Source organism: Rhinopithecus bieti, unplaced genomic scaffold (genome assembly GCF_001698545.2).
Source record: "Rhinopithecus bieti isolate Rb0 unplaced genomic scaffold, ASM169854v2 scaffold_44159, whole genome shotgun sequence".
In the NCBI taxonomy this organism is placed as follows: Eukaryota; Metazoa; Chordata; class Mammalia; order Primates; family Cercopithecidae; genus Rhinopithecus; species Rhinopithecus bieti.
In genome coordinates, this window is record NW_016818573.1 from 2,393,646 (window position 1) to 2,402,112 (window position 8,467).

The 8,467-nt window shown below is 47.7% G+C and overlaps 1 long non-coding RNA gene across 3 annotated transcripts in view; it reads left to right on the top strand.

Moving 5' to 3' along the window:
- The window catches only part of LOC108518627 (uncharacterized), a 6,666-nt gene extending 2,319 nt beyond the window's left edge, over positions 1–4,347 (top strand). For all 3 annotated transcript variants that reach the window (XR_001882414.1, XR_001882415.1, XR_001882413.1), the window contains 2 exons: positions 2,338–2,480; positions 4,221–4,347. This is a non-coding gene — a long non-coding RNA (uncharacterized LOC108518627). The remainder of the gene's footprint in view (positions 1–2,337; positions 2,481–4,220) is intronic.
- Positions 4,348–8,467: the final 4,120 nt, after the last annotated feature.

An 8,467-nucleotide genomic window follows, 5' to 3' on the forward strand; every position in this document is an offset into this window, starting at 1 on the left:
AAAAAAAAAAAAAAAAAAAAAAAAAAAAAGACTGTGACTCTGTGTTTTCATTTCCTCTTTGGCAACATAGGGACAATTTTTACTGCTGGGGCTGAAATTACAAAGATAAGACACAGCTCCTCCTTTTCTCCAGAGCAGCTGGGCAGCTGGCCCTCCATCTGCTGTGGTTTTTTTTTTTGAGACAGGAATTTTGCTCTGTCACCCAGGCTGGAGTGCAGTGACGTGATCTCAGCTCACTGCAAGCTCTGCCTCCTGGGTTCACACCATTCTCCTGCCTCAGCCTCCCGAGTAGCTGGGACTACAGGCATGCGCCACCACGCCGGGCTAATTTTTTGTACTTTTTAGTAGAGACGGGGTTTCACCATGTTGGCCAAGATGGTCTTGATCTCCTAACCTCGTGATCTGCCCGCCTCAGCCTCCCAAAGTGCTGGGGTTACAAATGTGAGCCACCGCACCCAGCCCATCTGCTTTCTTAAAGTTCTATTGGAACAGAGTCATGCCTTTTCATTAGGTATTGTCTAATACCTAATGGCTGCATAGGTGGCTGCTTTTTTGATAAAAGGGCACAGTCGACTCGTTGTAGAGACTATATGGCCCACAAGTCCTTTACTGTCTGGCCCTTTACAGAATATATCTGCTGATCTCCAGTCTAGAGTGTTACTGATAGGTTTCCGACAACAGAAATATCTGGCTGAGATGGTCCAACATACCGGGAAACCCATTCTCTCCTATGGGAAAGTCATATTCTCTGATAGCATCTTTGGGGTCACCTGAAACCTAGTGTCCATTGAAGGCACAGCTCTGGGAACTGCATCACTGTTCTGTGGAGTGTTAGGCCGAGTAAAGCCAGGCAGACCAGCTGCTTCTCAGGGCTGTGGATAACATAGAGAACGTTATACTTACATCCTGTACCTTTTGTCTCCGGGCACTGATCATTTCAGGAGCTTTCTGGGCAGAAATAGCTGAATAAATTCGGAGCTTGGTCCTCTTTGTTGTTGAATTTACAGTGTTACTTGAATGTAAGACCTTGCTAGATACAACATTTGAAAGTTAGGGCTCTGGAATGACACTGCCTGGTTTCAGATCCTGGCTCCTTCATTTTTTTGCTAAATGACAACAAACAAGAGGCTTAGGCTCTGTGCCTCAGTTTCGTCGTCATAGTCAATTCTGGTATTGGCAGCAGTTATGTTGAATAAAGGCACCCAGTACATGGATTTGGCAAATACTGCTCCTTGGAAACCACAGCTCCTAGGGAAGATACAGGGTTAGGTTCCTGTGAGCCTCTGATCACATTTTTATCAACAGATCGATACACATTACTTTGTTTTTTTGTGTGTGTTTCCATTTAAAGATGCCTTATTTAGGCCAGACGCAGTGGCTTATGCCTGTAATCCCAGCACTTTGGGAGGCCGAGGCGGGTGGATCACCTGAGGTCAGGAGTTCGAGACCAGCCTGGCCAACATGGTGGAACCCCATCTCCACTAAAAACACAAAAATTAGCTGGACGTGGTGGCACGTGCCTACAGTCCCAGCTACTGGGGAGGCTGAGGCAGGAGAATCACTTGAATCCCGGAGATGGAGGCTACAGAGAGCCAAGATCGTGCCAGTGTACTGCAGCCTGGGCAACAGAGTAAGACTCCATCTCAAAACAAAACAGAAACAAACAAAAAGAAGCCTTATTTAATGTCTATTATTGACTCATTAATTAACATTAAAAATGGGACGAGAATAATACAGGGTAGTCACAGGAGAATTAAAGTCCAGGCAGCAGTTTTACATGACTAGAGACTATTGTCTGCTAAGACCCTGAAAACCCAAGATGTGAACCAAGCTGGCTAAGACTGACTGGACCCAACATGGCACTGGGCTTGACCTAGGCTTCCCCTAGGACCTCATTGTGTGCTCATTAATATACTAAACACACAACCACAAGCACCATGACAGTTTCAGGAACACTCACATTTGGCACAAAAATGGGTGACACCACCACTCCAAGAAATCTCCACCTTTTCCCAGGAATTTTCATGAATATTCTACCTCTTTGTTAAAGAAACCCATAAAGATAGAAACCCCAAACCATTGCTCGACTCTCTCTTGAGTAGGCCTACATTCCTCTTTCTTGAGTATGTACTTTTCACCTTGTAATAAGTCTCTGTACTTTCACTATTTTCTGACTCATCCTTGAATTCCTTTTCGTAATGAGGTCAAGAGCCTGGGGTTAAAGTTCCCCCTGCGTTTGGGCACCTCCCCAGCCCACTGGTATCAAACCCACAGACAACAGCATATAACTCATGCCTGAATGAAGTACCTCTAACATGTATTTTCTCCCTAAAACAGACCTTTTGCACTGAGGAACACTAGATAACACTTCAATCCTATGTGTGTGGGCCATTTAAAAAAGCAAAACCACCACCAAAGAAAAGCAAAAAATTACAAAGATGTGGCGCTAAACAGACCAAGAAATGGACCCTTGTTTACAGGTGAGCAGAAATGAGGGCAGAGAGAGCCTCCTTGCTGGGTCTCAGCCAGGGACTCCAGCACATGGCAACTCGGATTTTCCCCACTCCAGGCACATGGCATGTACAGGCTCATGACCTCAGAAGTGCTGCAAGTATTGATTTGTGTGTGTGTGTGCGGGAGGCAGGGGGGTGCGGCAGTGGGGTTCCACATAAATTTTACCTACTAAGTGAATTTGCAAATGTGAAATCTATGACTCATGAGAACTGTATGCTGAAATAGAGGAGTAATAGGTCCTGCCTCATGAGATGCTTATGGGAATTCAGTGACACATAAGTGCGTGTAAATTGCTTATAATGGGGCATGACACAGAGAGGAGTGAGTAAATATTAGCCACTTTTTTGTGTGTTTTGTTGTTGTTGTTGTTGTTGTTTTTGTTTTGTTTTGTTTTGGTTTTTTTGAGACGGAGTCTGGTTCTGTCGCCCAGGCTGGAGTGCAGTGGCCGGATCTCAGCTCACTGCAAGCTCCGCCTCCCGGGTTTATGCCATTCTCCTGCCTCCGCCTCCCAAGTAGCTGGGACTACAGGCGCCCGCCTCGTCGCCCGGCTAGTTTTTTGTATTTTTTTTTTTTTGAGACGGAGTCTCGCTCTGTCACCCGGGCTGGAGTGGCTGGAGTGCTGTGGCAGGATCTCAGCTCACTGCAAGCTCCGCCTCCCGGGTTCACGCCTTTTTTTTGAGACGGAGTCTCGCTCTGTCACCCGGGCTGGAGTGGCTGGGGTGCTGTGGCGGGGTCTCCGCTCCTGCAAGCTCCGCCTCCCGGGTTCACGCCATTCTCCTGCCTCAGCCTCCCGGGTAGCTGGGACTACAGGCGCCGCTACCTCGCCCGGCTAGTTTTTTGTAGTTTTAGTAGAGACGGGGTTTCACCATGTTAGCCAGGATGGTCTCGATCTCCTGACCTCGTGATGCGCCCGTCTCGGCCTCCCAAAGTGCTGGGATTCCAGGCGTGAGCCACCGCGCCCGGCCGTGTGTTTTGTTTTTGAGATGGCGTCTTGTCCTGTCGCCCAGACTGGTGTGCAGTGGCGCAATCTTGGCTCACTGCAACCTCCACCCCCTGGGTTCAAGTAATTCTCTTGCCTCAGCCTCCCCAGTAGCTGGGATTACAGGCGTGCACTACCATACCCGGCTAATTTTTGTATTTTTAGTAGAGACGGGGTTTCGCCATGTTAGCCAATCTGGTCTCAAACTCCTGACCTCAGATGGTCTGCCTACCTTGGCCTCCCAAAGTGCTGGGATTACAGGCGTGAGCCACCGCACCTGGACCCATTGTTACTATTACTGATTACAAAAGAGCAGGACTCTGGTGTTTGGAAGAGGATTCTCTAGAGTTTGGAACGACTTGAAGTCCCCGAGTCCCAAACCATTCCGAACCCCTCCATGGTGCCACCTTTGTCACACCAGGCAGAAGCCCTTCCCTGGTCACCGGAAACTCCCTCTGGAAGGAGCTGTTCTCTGTCATTAAAGGTAGTTCCCATTCGGGAGGAAGCCAATACTCCCCTTCATGCTCCACCCTTTATTGTCATTATTTGAAAATAGAAGGTTTATTTTTATGTTCTGAACACAAAACTAAGAATATTACAATTATGAGAATTTTGAGAATAAAAGTGAATCATTGATGGGGATAGGAGTGAAATTAAATATGCGTTATTGGACTGAGCCTCCTGACATGCCTCTTATAATGTTCAGAAGTATTGATTTGGTTTTTAGGTATTCACCATGAACGGCCGGGGAAAAATCTTCAGGATTATGAAACCAGGCTGCTATGGACTTCACTCTGAGTTTTTTTAATTTCGATTTTTTTAAAGCATGTTAATTTGAATAAATGGTTACTTAATTTAGTTCACATGTATTTGATATGGCTTAAGGAGTTTTTATTGAGGATTAGTATACGTACAGAAAAGTGCATATATACGTTGACAGCTTGATGGATTTTCACAAACTGAACCCCCTTGTGGAATGAACACTCAGTAACAGTGGCACCAGCGTCGTGGGGGTTCCCTTCAACCCTGCTTCCAGGCCCAAAATGAAAATGCCAAGTATCTGTGAAGACTCAGAGCAACCTGAACTCCCATAGAGTTGCTGGTGGGAATGGAAAATGGTACAACCACTTTGGAAAACAGTTTGGCAGTTAAACATACATATATATATGACCCAGCAGTCCCACTCAGGTATTTACTCTAGGGAAATGAAAACATATGTCCACACGAGTATCTGTAGGAAGTGTTTATAGCAGCTGTATTCATAATTGCCAAAACTGATAAAGGAAAAGCTTGTTCTACTCACAACACTTCTGACATCCATGTGTAGGTTTTTTTTTTTTTTTTTTTCCAAGATAGGATCTTTCTCTGTCACTCAGGCTGGACTGTGGTGGCACAATTACGGCTCAGTGCAGCCTTGATGTCCAAGGCTCACACCATCCTCCCACCTCAGCCTCCCAAGTAGCTGGGACTATGGGTGTGCACTATCCTCAGCTAACTTTTTTTTTTTTTAATTTTTGGTAGAGACGGGGGTCTCACTACATTGCCCAAGCTAGTCTCGAACTCCTGGCCTTAAGTAATCCTCCCTCGACCTCCCAAAATGCTAGGATTACAGATGTGGGCCACTGTGCCCAGCCCAATGTGTGGGTTTTCCACACTGCACTCCAGCCTGGCAACAGAGGCAGACTGTGTCTCAAAAAAAAAAAAAAGAAAGAAAAGAAATAAAGAGAGTCACTTCATAACAGAGTCTCGCTCTGTTGCCCAGGCTGGAGTCCAGTGGCACAGTCTCGGCTCTCTGCGACCTCCACTTCCCGGATTCAAGCAATTCTCCTGCCTCAGCCTCCTGAGCAGCTGGGTAACCTCCACCTCCCGGATTCAAGCAGTTCTCCTACCTCAGCCTCCCAAAGTGCTAGGATTAGAGGCATGAGCCCCCGCGCCCTGCCGAAAAAGAGTGTTTTAAAATGGAAAACTGTTTTTTAGGAGAAATGCTCTTTAGCAACAACAACAACAAAAACCCCAACTTAATCCCAATACACATATTAAAGGAGTATATAGAATGCAATCGCTGAGGTATAAACCTTCCTATCCATTCCTTATTAAATTATTGCCAGAAGTTCGGGTCAGTCCACTCAAAAGGACTGCAAATAAGTGGGAAAATCGTTCTTTGAGAAGAAGGTATATGATTTGATACTGCTTTGCCTAGAGAAGAAAAAGAAACAAACCCATTAGAATGTTGCAGAACCTGAATGGTTTTTCAAGAATTATGTTGATCAGCTTTCTGTGTAGAGTAGCAAATAAACAAGTGTCATCAATTTGACCAATAGTGTATTTGGGAAATAAAGGGCTGCTTCCTGTCTTTTGAGATCTTCATGGCAACCACATACCCTATCTTGTCATCTGTGTTCCAGCATGCCCGGGCACATTCGACCAATTCTAAACACTAAACGTAACTCCAGCACTCAAGTGAAACTGTCCCAAGGTGTGTCACAGTGAATCCTAACCAGGGCGCCGGTAGGAAATGCTGCACGCTTCCTCCCCTTTGGATTTCTGATTTCACTTAAGTTTCCCAGTAGCACTTACAATGTCATTGATCACCCCTCCCCACCCCCAATCTCTTTCACAATTTTGTCTTCCGTGGGTCACGTATGTTTTGGATATGTCTGTCTTTCCCAAGAGCTGGTGTTGAATTTCCACCCAGTGTTTCCAGGATGGCAGCCTGTGTGCAGTGCTAGGGAAAGCCTTTTCATGCCTTGAAAAATACACACAGAAGTATTTCTCTTCCTGAGTTTCAAGGAGACTCTGCCTTCAAGAGACCACTCCCAGCCGGGCGTGGTGGCTCACACCTATAATCCCAGCACTTGGGGAGGCCGAGGTGGGTGGATCACCAGAGGTCAGGAGTTCAAGACCAGCCTGACCAACATGGTGAAACCCCTTCTCTACGAAAAATACAAAAATTAGTCGGGCGTGGTGGCACACGCCTGTAATCTCAGCTACTCCGGAGGCTGAGGCAGGAGAATCTCTTGAACCTGGGAGGTAGAGGTTGCAGTGAGTCAAGATCGTGCCATTGCACTCCAGCCTGGGCAGCAAGAGTGAAACTCCATCTCAAAAAAAAAAAAGAGACCACTCCTGGGCACTGCCTTCTACCAACTTCCCCATCTAACTGACTGCGTCGGACCACTGTCTTCCCTCCATGCCTGAGGTTGTCAATGGGGTGCTCCAGCCTTCATGTGCACACTGTGACTTCCTTCATCCTAGTCCTGCTGACCCTTGTGGTTTCTCCTGCTCCAAGGCCATGCTCGGGGCCCTGTCATCATTCCTGGGGACAGGCTCCATCTTAGAGGGAATCCACCTGGCTCCCGCTCCTGAGCGATCTTCCAGCTATCCCGTCTCCAGACTCCCACCGCACCTGCTCCTGGGCTGCAGCCACACCCAACAAGTAAGTCACTCTCTTGCCAATAGAGTGTCTTCCACGTCCTTGTCCTTCCCATACGCTCCATGGCAGCCCCACCCCGCTGGATGAATCCTGCTGCCCACCTTCATGCCTGCCCCTGGGTGGGTGCTGAAGGAGACCTGTGGCTTTTTCCCGCAACCAGGCCTGCGCTGCCAGAAACCCCATGCTCACCTGGCAAGGCGCTCACACCCAGCCCCTCCACCATTTTCAAACCCACCTCATTCTCTTTCAGCAGGTCTTGCCTCTTTCTTCAAAGAGAAAGCAGCAGTCCTGTCATGGGAACTCTCTTTTTTTTTTTGTTTTTTTTTGAGAACGGACTAGCTCTGCGCCAGGCTGGAGTGCAGTAATGCGATCCGATCACTGCGCAAAGCTCCGCCCTCCGTTTACGCATTCTCCCTGCCTCACCCCCAACGAGTGGACTAACAGGCGCCGCACAGTCGCCCGTGCTAGTTTTTTGTATTTTTTAGTAAGAGACCGGGTTTCACCGTGGGTTACCAGGATGGTCTCGATCTCCTGACCAACTTCGGTGATCGCCTCTCGGCACTCCCAAGGTGCGGGTAACAGGCCTTGAGCACCGCGCCCGCGGACTCTCTTAACTCCTTCCTCCCTGCCTGCACCAGGCTGGAGAACACACGCCCATCTTTTCTCCTCCTTCAGTAGCATTGAAAGTGTCAACCATGAATATTCTTCTACCTGCGATGCGGGTTAGCCCACAATCCCAGCAGGTGGGGGTGGGGGTCTTGGGGAACTTTTATCCACTGTTAACGACTGATCTCCGGACATCCACCTCTCTCTACTGGAATCTTACCTTTTTTTTTTTTTTTTGTTTTTTTGAGACGCCACCACGCCCAGCTAATATTTTGTATTTTTAGTAGAGATGTGGTTTCATCATGTTGGCCAGGCTGGTCTCAAACTGCTGACCTCAGCCTTGGCCTCCCAAAGTGCTGGGATTACAGGTGTGAGCCACTGTGCCCAGGCTTATTTTATTTTTTTAGAGACAGGGTCCCACTCTGTCACCCAGGCTGAAGTGCAGTGGCACAATAATGGCTTACTAGGCTTACTGCAGCCTCAACCTCCTAGGCTCGAGTGATCCTCCCACCTCAGTACCACCATGCCTGGCTGATATTTCATTTTTATTTTCAGCAAAGATGAGGTCTCTCTATGTACTCAGGCTGGTCTTGAACTCCTGGGCTCAAGTGATCTGCCCACCTCTGCTTCCCAAAATGCTGGGATTACAGGCCTGAGCCACTGCACCCAGCCGCTCTCTTTATAGTCTTAACCTTATTATTTTCTTCTTTTGATTTTTTGGGTTTATTTGTCATTCTTTTCTGACTTCTTGAGGTGGATGTTTATCCCATTCCATTCACTTTTTTTTTTTTTGAGATGGAGTCTCGCTCTGCCTCCCAGGCTGGGGTGCGGTAGCACGACTGCAGCTCATTGCAACCTCTGCCTCCTGGGTTCCAGCGATTCTCTCACCTCAGTTTCCCCAGTAGCTGGGATTACAGGTGTGCACCACCACGCCTGGA